This window comes from Chiloscyllium punctatum, chromosome 7, assembly GCF_047496795.1.
Source record: "Chiloscyllium punctatum isolate Juve2018m chromosome 7, sChiPun1.3, whole genome shotgun sequence".
Taxonomy (NCBI): Eukaryota; Metazoa; Chordata; class Chondrichthyes; order Orectolobiformes; family Hemiscylliidae; genus Chiloscyllium; species Chiloscyllium punctatum.
This window is the reverse complement of record NC_092745.1, coordinates 128,091,748-128,108,138: the sequence shown is the minus strand read 5'-3', so window position 1 is coordinate 128,108,138 and position 16,391 is coordinate 128,091,748.

The following is a 16,391-nucleotide window of genomic DNA, read 5'->3' as shown; positions in this document are numbered from 1 at the left end:
CCCTGCCTGCCCTGACTGTTTGACTCACTTCTGTTCTCAGCTGTACCCATCTCAGATTGATCTCTTTCCTCACTATCTCCCTGGGTCCCACCCCCCCACCTTACTAGTTTAAATCCTGCCAAGCAGTTCTAGCAAGTTTCCCTGCCAGTATATTAGTCCCCTTCCAATATAGGTGCAATCTGTCCTTCTTGTACAGGTCACTTCTACCCCAAGAGAGATTCCAATGATCCAAAAATGTGAATCCTTCTCCCGTACACCAGCTCCTCAGCCATGCATTCATCTGCTCTATCCTCCTATTCCTGCCCTCACTAGCTTGTAGCACTGGGAGTAATCCAGATATTACTACCCTTGAGGACCTCCTTTTTAAAATTCTACCTAACTCTCTGTAATCTCCCTTCAGAGTCTCAACCTTTTCCGTTCCAATGTCGTTGGTTCCAATGTGGACGATGACCTCCTGCTGGCCCCTCTCCCCCATGAGAACATTCTGCACCCTCTCTGAGACATCCTTGATCCTGGCACCAGGGAAACAACACACCATTCTGCTTTTTCTCTGCTGGTCACAGAAACATCTGTCTGTACCTCAGACTACAGAATCCCCTCACACAATTGATCTCTTGGAAGCCGACGTACCCCTCGTTGCATTAGAGCCAGTCTCAATACCAGAAACTTGGCTGTTCCCCTGAGAATCCATCACCCCCTACATTTTCGAAAACAGCATTCCTGTTTGAAATGGATATGTCCACAAAAGACTCCTGCCCAGGTACCTACCTCTCCTACCCTTCCTGGAGTTAACCCATCTATGTGACTGTATCTGAGACTTTCCCCTCTTCCTATAACTGCTATTCATCACACACTGTTGCTGTTGCAAATTCCTCATCGCTTCTATCAGTCTCTCTAACCGATCCACTCGATCTGATAAGATTCGTATCTAATAGCGTTTATGACAGATACAATCCGCAGTAACCCTTAAACTCTCTTTAAACTCCCACATCTGACAAGAAGTACATATCACTGCAAAGGCCATTTTTGCTCCTTCACAATCTACAGACCCAGAAAATAACACCGTCTTATTCCTCTCCAAACACTGCCCCAGGTTAAATTAATAGCTATGGCTTATATTTTAAGTTTAATCAAGAGACTTATCTCCAAAAACATAATCAAGAAAGAATCCACTGTACCCACTACTGCAGCCTTTCTATTGGACAGACTTAAAATAACAATTAACTTATCTGATTCTGTGCTGTGAACTTCGCCCAAACAGGTTCCTCCAAGATTAGTTGTAAATTTCACTGTTTGTTCATTCTCCTAGATGCACTCCGATGGCCAGCGATACACAAATTCAAACAGGAAAGGCGGTAACTATGCAGGTTTTCTTTCTTTCTTTCTTTCTCTCTCTCTCTTCAGCACTGACCTCACCATGTGCTTCCTTTGTCTGCTCTTCTCTCTTTTAAACTGCTGTTGTTTTGGCTTTTTTTCCTCAAAATTCCAAAACAATGCAACAGCATATAAAACAGTAATTGCTGCTCCTGGAATTCAAGGAAATCACCTCCAACACCTAAAATACCTCAAACAAAGGAGCAGCTCTTACAGCCAGAAATTTTTCCTGTCCTCCATCTTGGATTACCCAGAATCCAAGCATGGAATGGAACCCAGGTCCCTGACACTGTGAGGCAGCAGCACTAACCACTGAGCCACCATGCCACCCATACACTCCTTTAGCAAAAATCTTAATCTGAATTGTGCACAGAATCTTGTGGATTATACCCCATACCAGCAGTATTACATTTTCGAGATTTATTAGACTGTTATAGTTTTGAACTGTGTCATGGCATCCATCCACTATAGGGTGTCTCAAACCCTCTACTTTAACCTATATCTATCTACTTGCACACCCAGCTCTGTTTAAGGCATTATCCCAAGTCATTCTCCCTCGCCAGCGCTACTTTCATTCTAAACATGGAGAGTCCTGGAGAAACTCAACAGGTCTGGCACATTTGTGGAGGGAAATCACAGTTAACGGTTTGGATCAAGTGACCCTTCCCCAGAAGAGAGGTGTTTATTCAGTTCCATATGCAGTGCTGTAAATATTCCTTTTACTTCAAAATATGGAAAAGAGTTGGGATCAAGTATAGCTAATTACCCTTTCTACTTGGGTATGAGTTACTGTCATTCCTGTTGCCATGAGGATGAAGACTATTTTTAGATCATTGGCTTATGCCTCTTAAAAAGTGAGGTCCTATACAAAGAGGCAACAGTTTTGTGTGTTTGGCCAAGTGAGGCAAGAAAGCAAAAGTTACAAACAGCATCTCAAACAAAGAAAATTGACAATTACCATGAATAGTGATGCTGAGAGGTAATGTTCGGATTGAAGGCCAATTTCGTGAGGACTCAAAGGAAGCTGGAAGATTTGTCTAACTTGGGGCTAGGGGAAGAAACATAAGCCTACTGTAACCCTGTCAGTGAGAGAGAGAACCAGACGTCACATGACACCAGGTTATAGTCCAACAGGTTCAATTGGAATCACAAGCATTTTGAGCTTTTGTCAGGTAACCTCACCTGACAATGGAGCAGTGCACCGAAAGCTTGTGATTTCAAATCAACCTGTTGGACGATTACTTGGTGTCATGTGACTTCTGACTTTGTCCACCTCAGTCCAACACCAGCATCTCCACATCATAATGTGAGCGAGAGAGAGAAAGAGACAGAGAGAGAGAGAGACAGAGAGAGAGAGATAGATAGAGAAACATAGAGTGAGCTCTGGTATTAGAGGTTACCAAATGTGGAAAGTAAAAAGCAGCACATGGGAATATGGGAGTCCCTGTGAACTGTTTGCAATAAGAACAAAAAATCCATGAAGAATTCAATGCGTAATAAGAAACAACGATGGAACCATTTACTTCGCTCAAAAATTTTTCCACAAAAGACAATAGTTTTTAAGTGATTGTGCTGTTAGTCAATTGTTATTATAAAATCTTTTTCAAATGTCAGGTCATTACAGGTTACAGTTTTGTCCACTAACTGTAAGCTTTAACCACTTCTTAAAAGATTTTGGTCACAGCAGGGTGGGTGTAACAATGGGTTAATGACTTTGCATGACCGTATTGAAGCAGCAATTCTAATTTTGTGGACCGAGGCAAATTAATTTTGCACTACCGTCCCAAAATTGACAAATGTCACACCGCTCACCGAGAATTTAATAAAAAAAACATGAAAATCAAGAGCTGTGGCTCTTTGTAATTCTCCAGACCATTCCCCTGGTGCAGTTCGGAAGGATTAAAATAGCAGTTTTAGCAGCATTTCACACTGAAAGACATATTTAAATACAACATTAATACAATTCTGATGCCACCTGGCATTTAGTGTGACAGAAACATCTTAACTTTGGGCAGGAGTGCAGAGTCAGCGCTAAGATTGCACCTGAACTGCTCAACACACAGGAAAAGATCCAATATGTACTCAGAGGATTAAACAGCAATCTTTGTCTCATAGATAGGAAGGGAATCATATCTTTGCAAAGCATCAAGATTGATTGCAAGTTAACAGCCAGTCTGTATGTTCCCTCTGCATCGCTACCCAATGCTTGTCTTCAAACTCCTTCTCCCATTTTGGCCCCTCCCTCCATCTGAATCATTTATCTCTATTTGTCTTCTCTTCATCTGGGGCGAGCAGTTGTGCAGCTGGCATGCCTTGTGATGCCAACTCTGCTCTGAATCCACCTGCCAAGTTACGAGCAAAAAGACACACTGGCATTTTGATTGCCTTTCCCAACACAAAGACACCACAAAGCGCTCTGTCGCCAGTGAAGGCACTTTTGAAGTACGGCCACTCTTGTTATATGGGAGGTGCAGCCTTCACCTGGTGCACAGCAAGCTCCCACAAAATGGTGGTTAGGATTTGGAATGGCCCTGCTTGAGGCAGGTTCAATCCTGGTTCTGAGGAAGGGTCATTTGATTTAACACATGAACTCTGATTTCTCTCCACAGATGCTGCCAGACCTGCTGAGCTTTTCCAGCAATCTCTGCTTTTGTTTCAATATTAACTTGAATTCATCAAATCCCTACAGTTAGCAAACAGGTCATTTTTGGCCCAACAAGTCCACACCCACTGTCTGCTGAGGAACCCACCCAGACCCATTCCTCTGTATTTACCCCTGACTAATGCACTGAATCTAAATATTCCTGAACACTATGTGCAATTTAGCAAGGCCAATTCATTTAATCTGCGCATCTTTGGATTGTGGGAGGAAACCTACACAGTCACTGGGAGAATGTGCAAATACTACAGAGACAGCCACCCAAGGGTGGAATTGAACCCGGGTTCTTGGCGCTGTGAGGCAGCAGTGCTAACCACTGAGTCACCGTGCCACCCCACGGTACTGAATTGAAAAGATGCTGAAAAGAAAAGAACTGTAGGGAAAGGATTGAGAAGAGTTGATCTGCTGCTGGAGAGATCTGGCAGGATAAATTGCAAAGTCACCATGGTTTTACCAGACCATATGGCAAGATTTCCATTACAGAGAGAGAGAGAGAGAGAGGGAGAGAACTGACTATGGCTTAACCTGAGGTTGAGAAGAGGAGTCCTTTCTAGTTTTTTCCTTATTCTTAAATGGTTCAAAATGTCAGCAATGATGACATTGGAAGAGCTTTTCACTGTATGTTCCTTACTGTAAAATATGGGTGACAATAAATCATTCAATTCAAGGTAACCTCAGTAGGTACAGGAGTTGAACACATATTGTTGGTGTTGCTCTGCATTATAGGCAAACTGCCTGGCCAACTGAGCCAAACCAACCCAGATACAAGGGAGTGCATGGTATCCTGCAGTCACTTTAATGATGCAATGAAAAAATCCAGTGGGCTCTTCTGCACTCCCTTGAAAGGGCAGATCATGCCTCAGACGCATCATTTACTGGTCTCTCTCTCTCCCTCTCTCTCTATTGAGAGAGCTGCCTTATGGTCCTTTGGGACTATGGCGATTTTACATTGTTCACCTTTTCCCTCTGAGGTGTGATCCCAAGGTGAAAGCCTCCAGCCAAGCTGACAAACAAAGAACCAAAAGTATGACATTTTCTCTTGAATTCTTAGATTGTATTGGTTCTTAAATTCAGGATGATGTCCAAGGCTTTCTCTAAATCTTGGCAGGATTGGTACAAACAGTACTGGCAGCACTGTCCTGCAGTAATACACTCAGGCTCTTCCCACAGCACATCCCAAAGCCACCAGTCCCCCACCTTAAAGGACAGGGTGAATAGATGCTGGAATACTCTGCCATCTGCAATTTTTGTTCCAAACCTTATGCAGAAGTTTATTGCCTTTCCTTTGCTATTGCTGAGTTAAAATCCTGGAATTCCATCCATCTCAGCACTGACGATGTTCCTGTACCACAGGGATGTCAGTTAGCTCATTTGGCTGGATGGCTGCTTTGCAATACAGTGTGATGTCAGCAGCATGGGTACAATTCCTACAACAGCCGTGGTTACTCTGAAAGTCCTGCCTTCTCAACTCCTACTCCCCTCCCTGTCATCTGAGCAACCCTCAGGTTAAACTCACCACCAGTTATCTCTCATGAGATAGTAACCATGCGATCCTCTGGAGCTATGGTGAATTTACGTACCATATGCCGTCACCTTCTCCAGGGTATTTTGTGATGGACAGTAGTGCTGGCCTAGCAAGTATGTCCCTATCCCACAGATAAATAGCAATAAAGTTGCAAAGTGCCTCCTTTCTGTGTGGTCACGATGTTGTGGAGGTTTATTGTAGATAATGGGTTTTAGCTTAAATACACTGGAATACACCGCATATTGAAAACATAATAATCTTTTTTGGCAACTGTGTGTTTGCAGTGTAGTAAACACAGTGGGATGATTTCTAACTTCAACCCACGGTTTTATAAATAATGACCAATAAAGAAACTTCCTTGGCATTACAACATCAGGACACCCTAAACGAAACCAGAAGTTGCTGGAAAAGCTCAGCAGGTCTGGCAGCATCTGTGGAGTGAAATCAGAGTTAATGTTTTGGGTTTGGTGACCTTTCCTCTGAACATGGTGGTGAGTTTAGAACATGTGACAACCCTGGAATGGGCCCTTTGGCCCACGATATTGTGGGATTCTGGGAAACCCCAAAAACGAATTTATGCTTTAGTTTCTGATTTACAGCATGTAATTTTTTTTTGGCTTTTATTTAGGACATCCCAATGAAAAATCAGTTCAGGGCAGGTGACGGCTTATTGATAGAACATTGAACATAGAACATAAAACAATACAACGCAGTACAGGCCCTTCAGCCCTCGATATTGTGCCCACCTGTGAAACCGATATTACTGCTGGACTGGTAATCTAGAGACACCGATCATATTGTGAGGAACAAGTTCAAATCCTGCCATGGCAGATGGTGGAATTTCAATTCAATAAAAATCTGGAGTGAAGAGTCTAATGAGGACTGTGAATCCATTATCGATTGCCAGGAAAAAAATCCCATCTGGTTCACTAATGTCCTCTGGGGAAGGAAGTTGCCATCCTTACCTGGTGTGGCTTATATATGACTCCAGACTCACAGCAATGTGGTTGACTCTTAACTGGAAGTTAGGGATGGGTAATAAATGCTGGCATACCCAATAGTGCCCACACCTGTGAATGAGTCAAAGAAAGTGGAAGGATATTAATGGATAACTGGTGACCAAGCACAAGTATGTGGAGTTTCAAATACATAACAAAAGATATACAGTCAGTTCTGCTGTAACACGGTCGTTCCATTCTTGTGCAATCCCCTGTTATAAGAAAATCACGTGACCGCAGCACCATTTAATCTAATGGGACTGGAACTGCATTATAACCAATAAACGCTTTAAAAGTTTGCACTTTAGAAACAGTGTCCCCAGTTCATAATTTGCATTATAGTGAGTTTGTGTTAATGGATTGCACATTAGAGCAGAACAACCTGCATTCTCAAATTTACAATTTTTGCATCCATGACAAAACCACATAGCAAATGGTTAAAAAAGTGCTAATGGTAACACTCCTTCTGTGTAATGGTTTCCAATAACGTAATACCAGTGGCATAATTAACCTGGCATGGCCCGAAACACAACCCTTCCATAATATGGGCACTAAATGAGCCTGTGCCCAGGGTGAGAACAGAGAAATGCGGATGCCGCGAGTCTGAACACAAACAGAAAATAGTAGAGTGCTTCACAAGTCAGGCAGCGGGTATGGAGAAATGAAGATCATCATTCTGCAATGTTGGATCTGATTCCATTGTACCCTTGATATCGGTTTGGTCTAATGGTGGTTGGATCATCAATGAATACCATTTACCAGCATGCTCCTCTGTCAGCAATGCCCTGCCCTGGTCCCATTTTGTGGGGAGGTGAGTCGAGGATGGAATCAATCATTAGTTAATGATAAGTGTGAATTTTTCAGTTTTGACTCCTCCACCCACTGACCTGTGGAATCTAGAACAAGCTGCAGATCGGAGCCAGTACTCCAGGTCAGCTTCCCGGTGGCCCTATTGAAGATTACCCACTCCACGACTGTCTAGCCTGGCAGCTGTAGCCAGCTTTAATTCCACGTTCAGCATTTCTGCCTCTCAAGCCCAAGGACCTGGGGGTTATTCCAGCCTCAGGCAACCATCCAAAGATCTACAGGTTAGGGTAGATTGGATATTGGAAATGTGGAGTTGATGGCGATAGGGTAGGAGCATGCTGCATCTTCATGGAATGCTCTTCAGACTGTCGGTGCAGACCCGATGGGCTGAATGACTTCTTTCTGCACTGTAGGATTCCATGATTCTACAAATGAATGAGAAGGTGCCTCAGGATAGAGGCTTCTTCTCTCCCCCATATCTACAACAGCAGACTGCAGCAGTTACTTTATCACTGGAGTGTCATCATGAGCCCCTTATGAGAGTCCACCCACCATCCTTCATTGTGAGCAGCTACTGATTGATTATTTGGATGATGACAGGCTGTGATTAGTGGGGTACCGTGAAGATCAGAGCTTGGGTCCCCAGCTGTTCACAACCAATATCAATAATTGATGTATATTTCCATGTTTTCAGATGATACAAGTGAATGTAAATATACAAAGTGACTTGCCTGCCCCAGGTCATATCATGGAATTGTTACAGCACAGAAGAAGACCATTCAGCCCATCATCCCTGAATCGGCTCTTCAAACATAGAACATAGAACAATACAGTGCAGAACAGGCCCTCATTCCCCAAATCCTTGCACCCGACTTCTATTCAAATAGTCATCCAATGGCCCTCTTGATTGCTTCAATCGAACCTGACTCCTGCATATTTCCAGCTAGAGTATTCCATCCTCTAATTATCCACTGTGTGGGAATTTTTTTTCTGTCTGATCACCCTTGCCTTGTTTGCACAATGTTTTAAACTTGTGACCTCTCTCTATTGTCCCTTTCAAGAGCTGCAACAGCTTCACTCTATTTACTCTGTCCAGCCCGTTTGTGATTTTGAAAACCTCTATTAAATCTCCTCTCAGCTTTCGCCTCTTCAGGGAGGACAGTCCCAACTTCTTCAGTCTGTATTCATGGCTGACACTTCTCATTCCTGGAACCATTCTTGCAAATGGCTCGGCACGGTGGCTCAGTGGTTAGCACTGCTGCCTCACAGTGCCAGGGACCTGGGTTCAATTCTCCCGGTGTCTGCGTGGGTTTCCTCTGGTTTCCTCCCACAATCCAAAAATGTGCAGGTTAGGTGAATTGGCTGTGCTAAATTGCCCATACTATTAGGTGCATTAGTCAGGGGTCTGGGTGGGTTGCTGTTTGGAGGGTCGGTGTGGACTTGTTGGGCCGAAGGGCCTGTTTCCTCACTGTAGGGAATCTAATCTAAATTGCTGCTGCATTCTTTCCAATGCATTAACATCTTTCATTTGACACTGAAAGGTAGGAAGCAATTCAGAAAATAAATGGTATGTTAGCTCTTATCACAACAGGCTTTGAGTGCAGGACGAAAGTCTTGTTTCACTGTTGAGGACCACTGGTGAGACTGGACCTGGAGTATTGTCTGCAGCCTGGTTCCCTTGTTTATGGGAGAACTTACTCACCATTGAGAGAGTGCAGCAGACGTTCACCACATTGATTCCTGTGAGGGTGGAACTGTCCTCTGCAGAGATATTAAGAAGTTTAGAAGAAGGAGAGGTGGTCTCATAGGACCTCAAAAATGCTTAACGGGGTAAACAGAGAAAAGATCAATGCCGTGATTGCACAGTTTAGAATTGGCCGATACAATCGCAGAATAAAAGAGACTGCATTTGAGGAGGAATGGTGAATCTATGCAATTCTCAACCGCAAACATTGTGGGAGCACGGTCTATAGGTAAGTTTGAGACCGAGTTCAGCCGTCAAGTCATAATAGAATTGATATGTTAATTTAATTGCTCTGTCTATAGATGCTGCCAAGCTTGCTTAGTGTCTCCAGAACTTTCTGCTTTAATTTCAGATCTTCAGTATCCATAGTACTTCAGCTTTACTTGATAGATTTCTAGTTTCTAATGACATGAAGTGATCCTGGGACAGTGTGGGAATGTAAGATTGAAATAGGTGATCAGCCATCAGTCAGAATGGTGAAGCAGACTCATTGGGCTGAATGGGCTACGTTTGCTTCTGTGTCTTGTGACTAATGAAGACAAATTCATTTTTGGTTGATAAATCCAACACAGATTGGTGTTGGAACCCCCATTTGCCATTACATTTGTGGCCACGATCCGAACCTAAGGGGTAACTTTTTCATGTTGAGGGTGGTGCGTGTATGGAATGAGCTGCCAGGGGAAGTGGTGGAGGCTGGTACAATTACAGCATATAAAAGGCATTTGGATGGGTATATGAATAGGAGGGGTTTGAAGGGATGTGGGCCAAATGTTGGCAAATGGGAATATTTGCCCATGGGAATATACAAATGGGAATATTTGCAAATGGGAATAATGTGGAATATTTGATTGGCATGGGCAAGTTGGACTGAAGGTCTGTTTCTGTGCTGCACATCTCTCTGACTCTATGACTCCCACTTACCCCAATCTTGAAGTCCGAATCAAAAAGCTAGGTTCTCCACTTGACTCTGATGTCACTGACCTGCCTGTTTACTTGTCTCTCTCTCTCTCTCTCTCTCTCTCTCTCCAAAGTGATGATCTGTTGAATATTTCAGACGTTTTCTGCCTTGGTATTATAGACTTCATGAGGTTTTGTAAGTGAGTGCTCTGGCTGAGGATTGACCATTATCCTGATTTGGAACGCAAGTGTTACCGTATTTAAATAATGGAGCCAGTTTAGCTCAAGGCTATACTCATTTCAACAATGTATATACAAAACATCAAATACTGAACTCAGCACATGCTGTGGACAACACATAAGAGAAGGATTTCAATCATTTGCTTGAGTGCCAAACCATTTGGTGCCAACTGATTCACAAAACTGTTCTGCAGCCTCGTAACCCATACGATTTTCTGTTTTAAAAAAAAGCCATTTAGCATAAATGTGACTTAAGGTTTTTTATTATAAAAAGATCTCAGGAGTATCTTGTGCTGGGAAGATGCTGGAATAGCAGTGGGAATGGGAATAACTCACCATGCTTATATTTTGATAGTCGTGTGCAGTGTCTATATTAATCACAGTCTTACTTCCCCTTCTTTTGTCTGTCAGTGACTTGTAAGATTGCACCTTCTGTCTGACTATTCGAGAGTTATTCTGCATCAACATTCCACTGATTATTATTGACAGCATTAGTGAGAACAAAGCAACCTTAAGTTTGCCACCAGATCCTTCTGAATGGAGTCAGGTGACCTTTCTATTGTTATGTAAGAAGCACCATGCATGTCATAGAGTCATAAAGCCGAAGGGTCATACAGTACGGAGACAAGCCCTTTGGTCCAAACTGCTCCACACTGACCAAAATGGCCATCCACGCTAACCCCATTTCCCTACACAATATCCTTCTAAGAGAAAATGAGGACTGCAGATGCTGGAGAGTAGAGTCGCAAATCATGGCACTGGAAAAGCACAGCAGGTCAGGCATCATCCAAGGTGCAGGAGAATCGACATTTCGGGCATCAGGCCTTCATCAGCCCTGATAAAATGTTTATGCCTGAAATGTTGACTCTCCTGCGCCTTGGATGCTGCCTGATCTGCTGTGCTTTTCCAGCGCCACACTTTTTGACCCATATCCTTCTAATCCTTTCCTATCCATGTATTTGTCCAAATTTATTTTAAATGTTGTTAATGTACTTGCCTCAACCACTTCCGCTGGCACCTCATTCCATATACGTGCCACTCTCTGTGTAAAACGGTTGCCGCTTAGGTTCCCTTTTATGCTTTCCTCTCTAATCTTAAACTGATGCCCCTAGTCCTTGATTCCCCAACCCTGGGAAAAAGACTGAGTGCATTCACCCTATCCATGCTTCTCACGGTCTTGTACACTTCCAAAAGGTGTCCCCTCAGTCTCCTGCACTCTAAAGAAAAAGGTCCTAGCTTGTTCAACCACTCCCTGTAACACAGATCATTGAGACCTGGCAACATCCTTGAAAATTTCTTCTGCACTCTTTCCAGTTTAATAACATCCTTCCTATAGCAAGGTGCCCAAAACTGAGCACAGTACTCCAAGTGTGGCCTCCATCCACATGTGCTGAGATAGAGATTAACTGGTCAGATTGGCTGCACATTGGCAAATGTCATTTAATCCTGAAAAAAAGTGAGGTGGTGCATTTCAAAGGGACTGGCAAAGCAAGACAGGACATCTTGAACAGCAGGACCCTCTGAAGGTAATTTTTGTTCATTCACAGGATGTGAGTATCTCTGATTAGCCAGCATTTATTGACCATCCCTAATTACCCAGGGGGCAGTCAACCACATTGCTGTGGGTCTGGAGTCACATGGAGGCCAGACCAGGTAAGGATGGCAGTTTCCTTCCCTAAAGGACATTACCAAAACAGATGAGTTTTTCCAAAAAATTGACTTGTGGTCATCAATAGACTCTGAATTCCAAATTTCTATTCAATTCACATTCCACCATCTACCGTGGTAAGATTCAGATCTGGGTCTTTGGAGCAACAGGGAGAAAGTGGGGACTGCAGCACCCCACTCTGAACTCTCCTGTCTGGAGTAACATCGGCTTTGGCATCACCTTACAACAGGATCTGGACCAGATGGGCCAATGGGCTGAGAAGTGACAAATGGAGTTTAATTCAGATAAATGTGAGATGCTGCATTTTGGGAAAGCAAATCTTAGCAGGACTTATGCATTTAATGGTAAGGTCCCAGGGAGTGTTGCTGAACAAAGAGACCTTGGAGTGCAGGTTCATAGCTCCTTGAAAGTGGAGTCGCAGATAGATAGGATAGTGAAGAAAGCGTTTGGTATGCTTTCCTTTATTGGTCAGAGTATTGAGTACAGGAGTTGGAAGGTCATGTTGCGGCTGTACAGGACATTGGTTAGGCCACTGTTGGAATACTGGATGCAATTCTGGTCTCCTTCCTATCAGAAAGATGTTGTGAAACTTGAAAGGGTTCAGAAAAGATTTACAAGGATGTTGCCAGGGTTGGACAAAGTTAAAAATCACACAACACTAGGTTATAGTCCAAGTTTAGTTGGAAGCACGCTAGCTTTCGGAGCGTCGCTTCATCACCTGGTCCCCCACCTATTAAGGTGCAACCCGTCTCTCTTGTATAAATTATTTTTCCGCTAAACATACCCCAGTGATCCAAGAATTTAAATCCTTGCTTCCTGCACCAGTTCCCCAGCCATCACCGGCATCTCCAACACCGGCATCTCCAACACCGGCATCTCCAAACCAGGGTTGGAGGACTTGAGCCCTTGGGAGAGGTTGAATAGGTTGGGGCTGTTTTCCCTGGTGCATCAGAGGCTGAGGGGGTGACCTTATAGAGGTTTCTAAAATCATGAAGGGCATGGAAAAGAAAAATAGACAAAGTCTTTTCCCTGGGGTGGTGGAGTCTAGAACTAGAGGGTTCCTTCAGAGGGTCCTGCTGTTCAAGATGTCCTGTCTTGCTTTGCCAGTCCCTTTGAAATGCACCACCTCACTTTTTTTCAGGATTAAATGACATTTGCCAATGTGCAGCCAATGTGACCAGTTAATCTCTATCTCAGCACATGTGGATGGAGGCCACACTTGGAGTACTGTGCTCAGTTTTGGGCACCTTGCTATAGGAAGGATGTTATTAAACTGGAAAGAGTGCAGAAGAAATTTTCAAGGATGTTGCCAGGTCTCAATGATCTGTGTTACAGGGAGTGGTTGAACAAGCTAGGACCTTTTTCTTTAGAGTGCAGGAGACTGAGGGGGCACCTTATAGAAGTGTACAAGATCGTGAGAAGCATAGGTTTAGCGTGAGAGGGGAAAGATATAAAAGAGACCTAAGGGTAATTTTTTCACACAGAAGGTGGTACGTGTATGGAATGAGCTGCCAGAGGATGTGGTGGAGGCTGGTATAATTGCAACATTTAAAAGGCATCTGGATGGGTATATGAATAGGAATATTTAGAAGGATATAGGCCAAATGCTGGCAGGTGGGACTAGACTGGGTTTGGAATATCTGGTCGGCATGGACGGGTTGGACTGAAGGGTTTGTTTCCATGCTGTACATCTCTATGACTCTATGACTCTATGACCTTCCCTTATACAGAGTGCATGGGATCAGCGGGACATTGCTGTGTGGGATTTGAGGATGGTGTGTTGCCTTCCTGGTGCCAGAGTTAAGGACATCGCAGACAGAGTGCAGGAAATCCTCAAGGCCGAAGGTGAAGAGCCAGAGGTCGTGGTGCATGTCGGCACAAATGATGTCGGGAAGAAGAGGAGGAACATACTACAGCGGGACTTCGGAGAACTATGAAGAAGGCTGAAAAGCAGGACGTCCAGGGTAGTTATCTCCAGTTTGTTTCCAGTTCCTCGGGCTGGTGTGGCCAGAAACAGGGAGATAATGGACTTGAACGTGTGGCTGGGGAACTGGTGCAGGAAGCAAGGATTTAAATTCTTGGATCACTGGGGTATGTTTAGCGGGAAGGATAATTTATACAAAAGAGACGGTTTGCACCTTAATAGGTGGGGGACCAGCATTCTGGCAGGCAAGTTTGCTACTGCAACACAGCTGCGTTTAAACTAAATAGCGGGGGTCAAACTGGAATTTTAAGAAGAAAGTTAAAGTGAAAGTTCGAACAAGAGAAGTCAAGAAAGACAATGGAATCAATAGAGCAGAAAACTCAAAAAAGGATTATGCCGTAAGGTCAAATGAAATAGGGATTGGTAGGAAGGATGAGGGCAGTAACAAATTAAAAATATTATATATGAATCCACGGAGCATTAGAAATATGGTGGATGAGCTTGAGGCTCATTTAGAAATTGGCAGTTACGATGTTGTGGGGATAACTGAGTGGCTTCAAGTGGACAGAGCCTGGGAAATGAATATTCAAGGCTATCGTAAGAACAGACTGACTGGCAGAGGGGGTGGGGTGGCCCTGTTGGTAAGGAATGATATTCAGTCCTTTGCGAGGGGGGACCTAGAATCAGGGGATGTAGAGTCAGTATGGATAGAGCTGAGAAATTCTAAGGGTAGAAAGACCCTAATGGGAGTTATCTACAAGCCCCCAAACAGTAGCCTGGATGTAGTGTGTAAGTTGAATAAGGAGCTGAAATTGGCTTGTCGCAAAGATGTTACTACAGTTGTTATGGGGGATTTCAACATGCAGGTAGACTGGGAGAATCAGGATGGTACTGGACCCCAAGAAAGTGGAGTGCCTCCGAGATGGATTCTTAGAACAGCTTGTGCTGGACTCTACCAAGGAGAAAGCAATTCTGGATCTGGTGTTGTGCAGCGAACTGGATTTGATCAGGGACCTCAAAGTAAAGGAGCCATAAGGGGGTAGTGATCACAATACAATAAGCTTTAATCTGCAGTTTGAAAGGGAGAGGGTAGAATCGGAAGTGACAATATTTCAGTTGAATAAGGGGAACTATGGAGCTATGAGGGAGGAGCTGGCCAAAGTTCAATGGTGCAATACCTTAGCAGGGATGACAGTGGAGCAACAATGGCAGGTATTTCTGGGTATAATGCAGAAGATGCAGGATCAGTTCATTCCAAAAAGGAAGAAAGATCCTAAGGGAGGCAGGGGTGGCCGTGGCTGACGAGGGAAGTTAAGGACCATATAAAGACAAAAGGGAAAAAGTATAACATAGCAAAGATGAGTGAGAAAACGGAGGACTGGGAAGCTTTTAAAGAACAACAGAGGATTACTAAAAAGGAAATACGGAAAGAGAAAAGGTACGAAGGTAAACTGGCCAAAAATATAAAGGAGGATAGTAAAGGCTTTTTTAGGTATGTGAAAGGGGAAAAAAATGGTTAAGACTAAAATTGGACCCTTGAAGATCAGAAACGGGTGAATTTATTACGGGGAACAAAGAAATGGCAGAAGAGTTGAATTGGTACTTCAGATCTGTGTTCACTGGGGAAGACACGAGCAATCTCCCAGATGTAATAGTGGCTGAAGGACCTGAACTGAAGGGAATTTACATTAGTCAGGAAATGGTGTTGGAGAGACTGTTAGGTCTGAAGGTTGGTAAGTCCCCGGGGCCTGATGGTCTACATCCCAGGGTACTGAAGGAGGTGGCTTGAGAAATCGTGGATGCATTGGTGATCATTTTCCAATGTTCTATAGATTCGGGATCAGTTCCTGCCGATTGGAGGGTGGCTAATGTTGTCCCTCTTTTTAAGAAAGGTGGGAGAGAGAAAACAGAGAATTATAGACCAGTTAGTCTGACCTCAGTGGTGGGAAAAATGCTGGAGTCAATTATAAAGGACGAAATTACGACACATCTGGATAGCAGTAACAGGATAGGTCAGAGTCAGCATGGATTTATGAAGGGGAAATCATGCTTGATTAATCTTCTGGAGTTTTTTGAGGATGTAACTCTGAAGATGGATAAGGGAGATCCAGTGGATGTAGTATACCTGAACTTTCAGAAAGCCTTTGATAAAGTCCCACATAGGAGGTTAGTGAGTAAAATTAGGGTACATGGTATTAGGGGCAAAATACTGACATGGATTGAAAACTGGTTGACTGACAGGAAACGGCTCCCTTTTGGAATGGCAGGCAGTGACCAATGGTGTGCCGCAGGGATCAGTGCTGGGACCGCAGCTTTTTACAATGTACATTAATGATATAGATGAAGGTATGAAAAGTAATATTAGCAAATTTACTGATGACACAAAGCTGGGTGGCAGAGTGAAATGTGAGGAGGATGTTAGGAGAATACAGGGTGACCTGGACAGGCTAGTTGAGTGGACGGATGCATGGCAGATGCAGTTTAATGTGGATAAGTGTGGTTATCCACTTTGGTGGCAAGAACAGGAAGGCAGATTACCACCTAAATGGAGTCA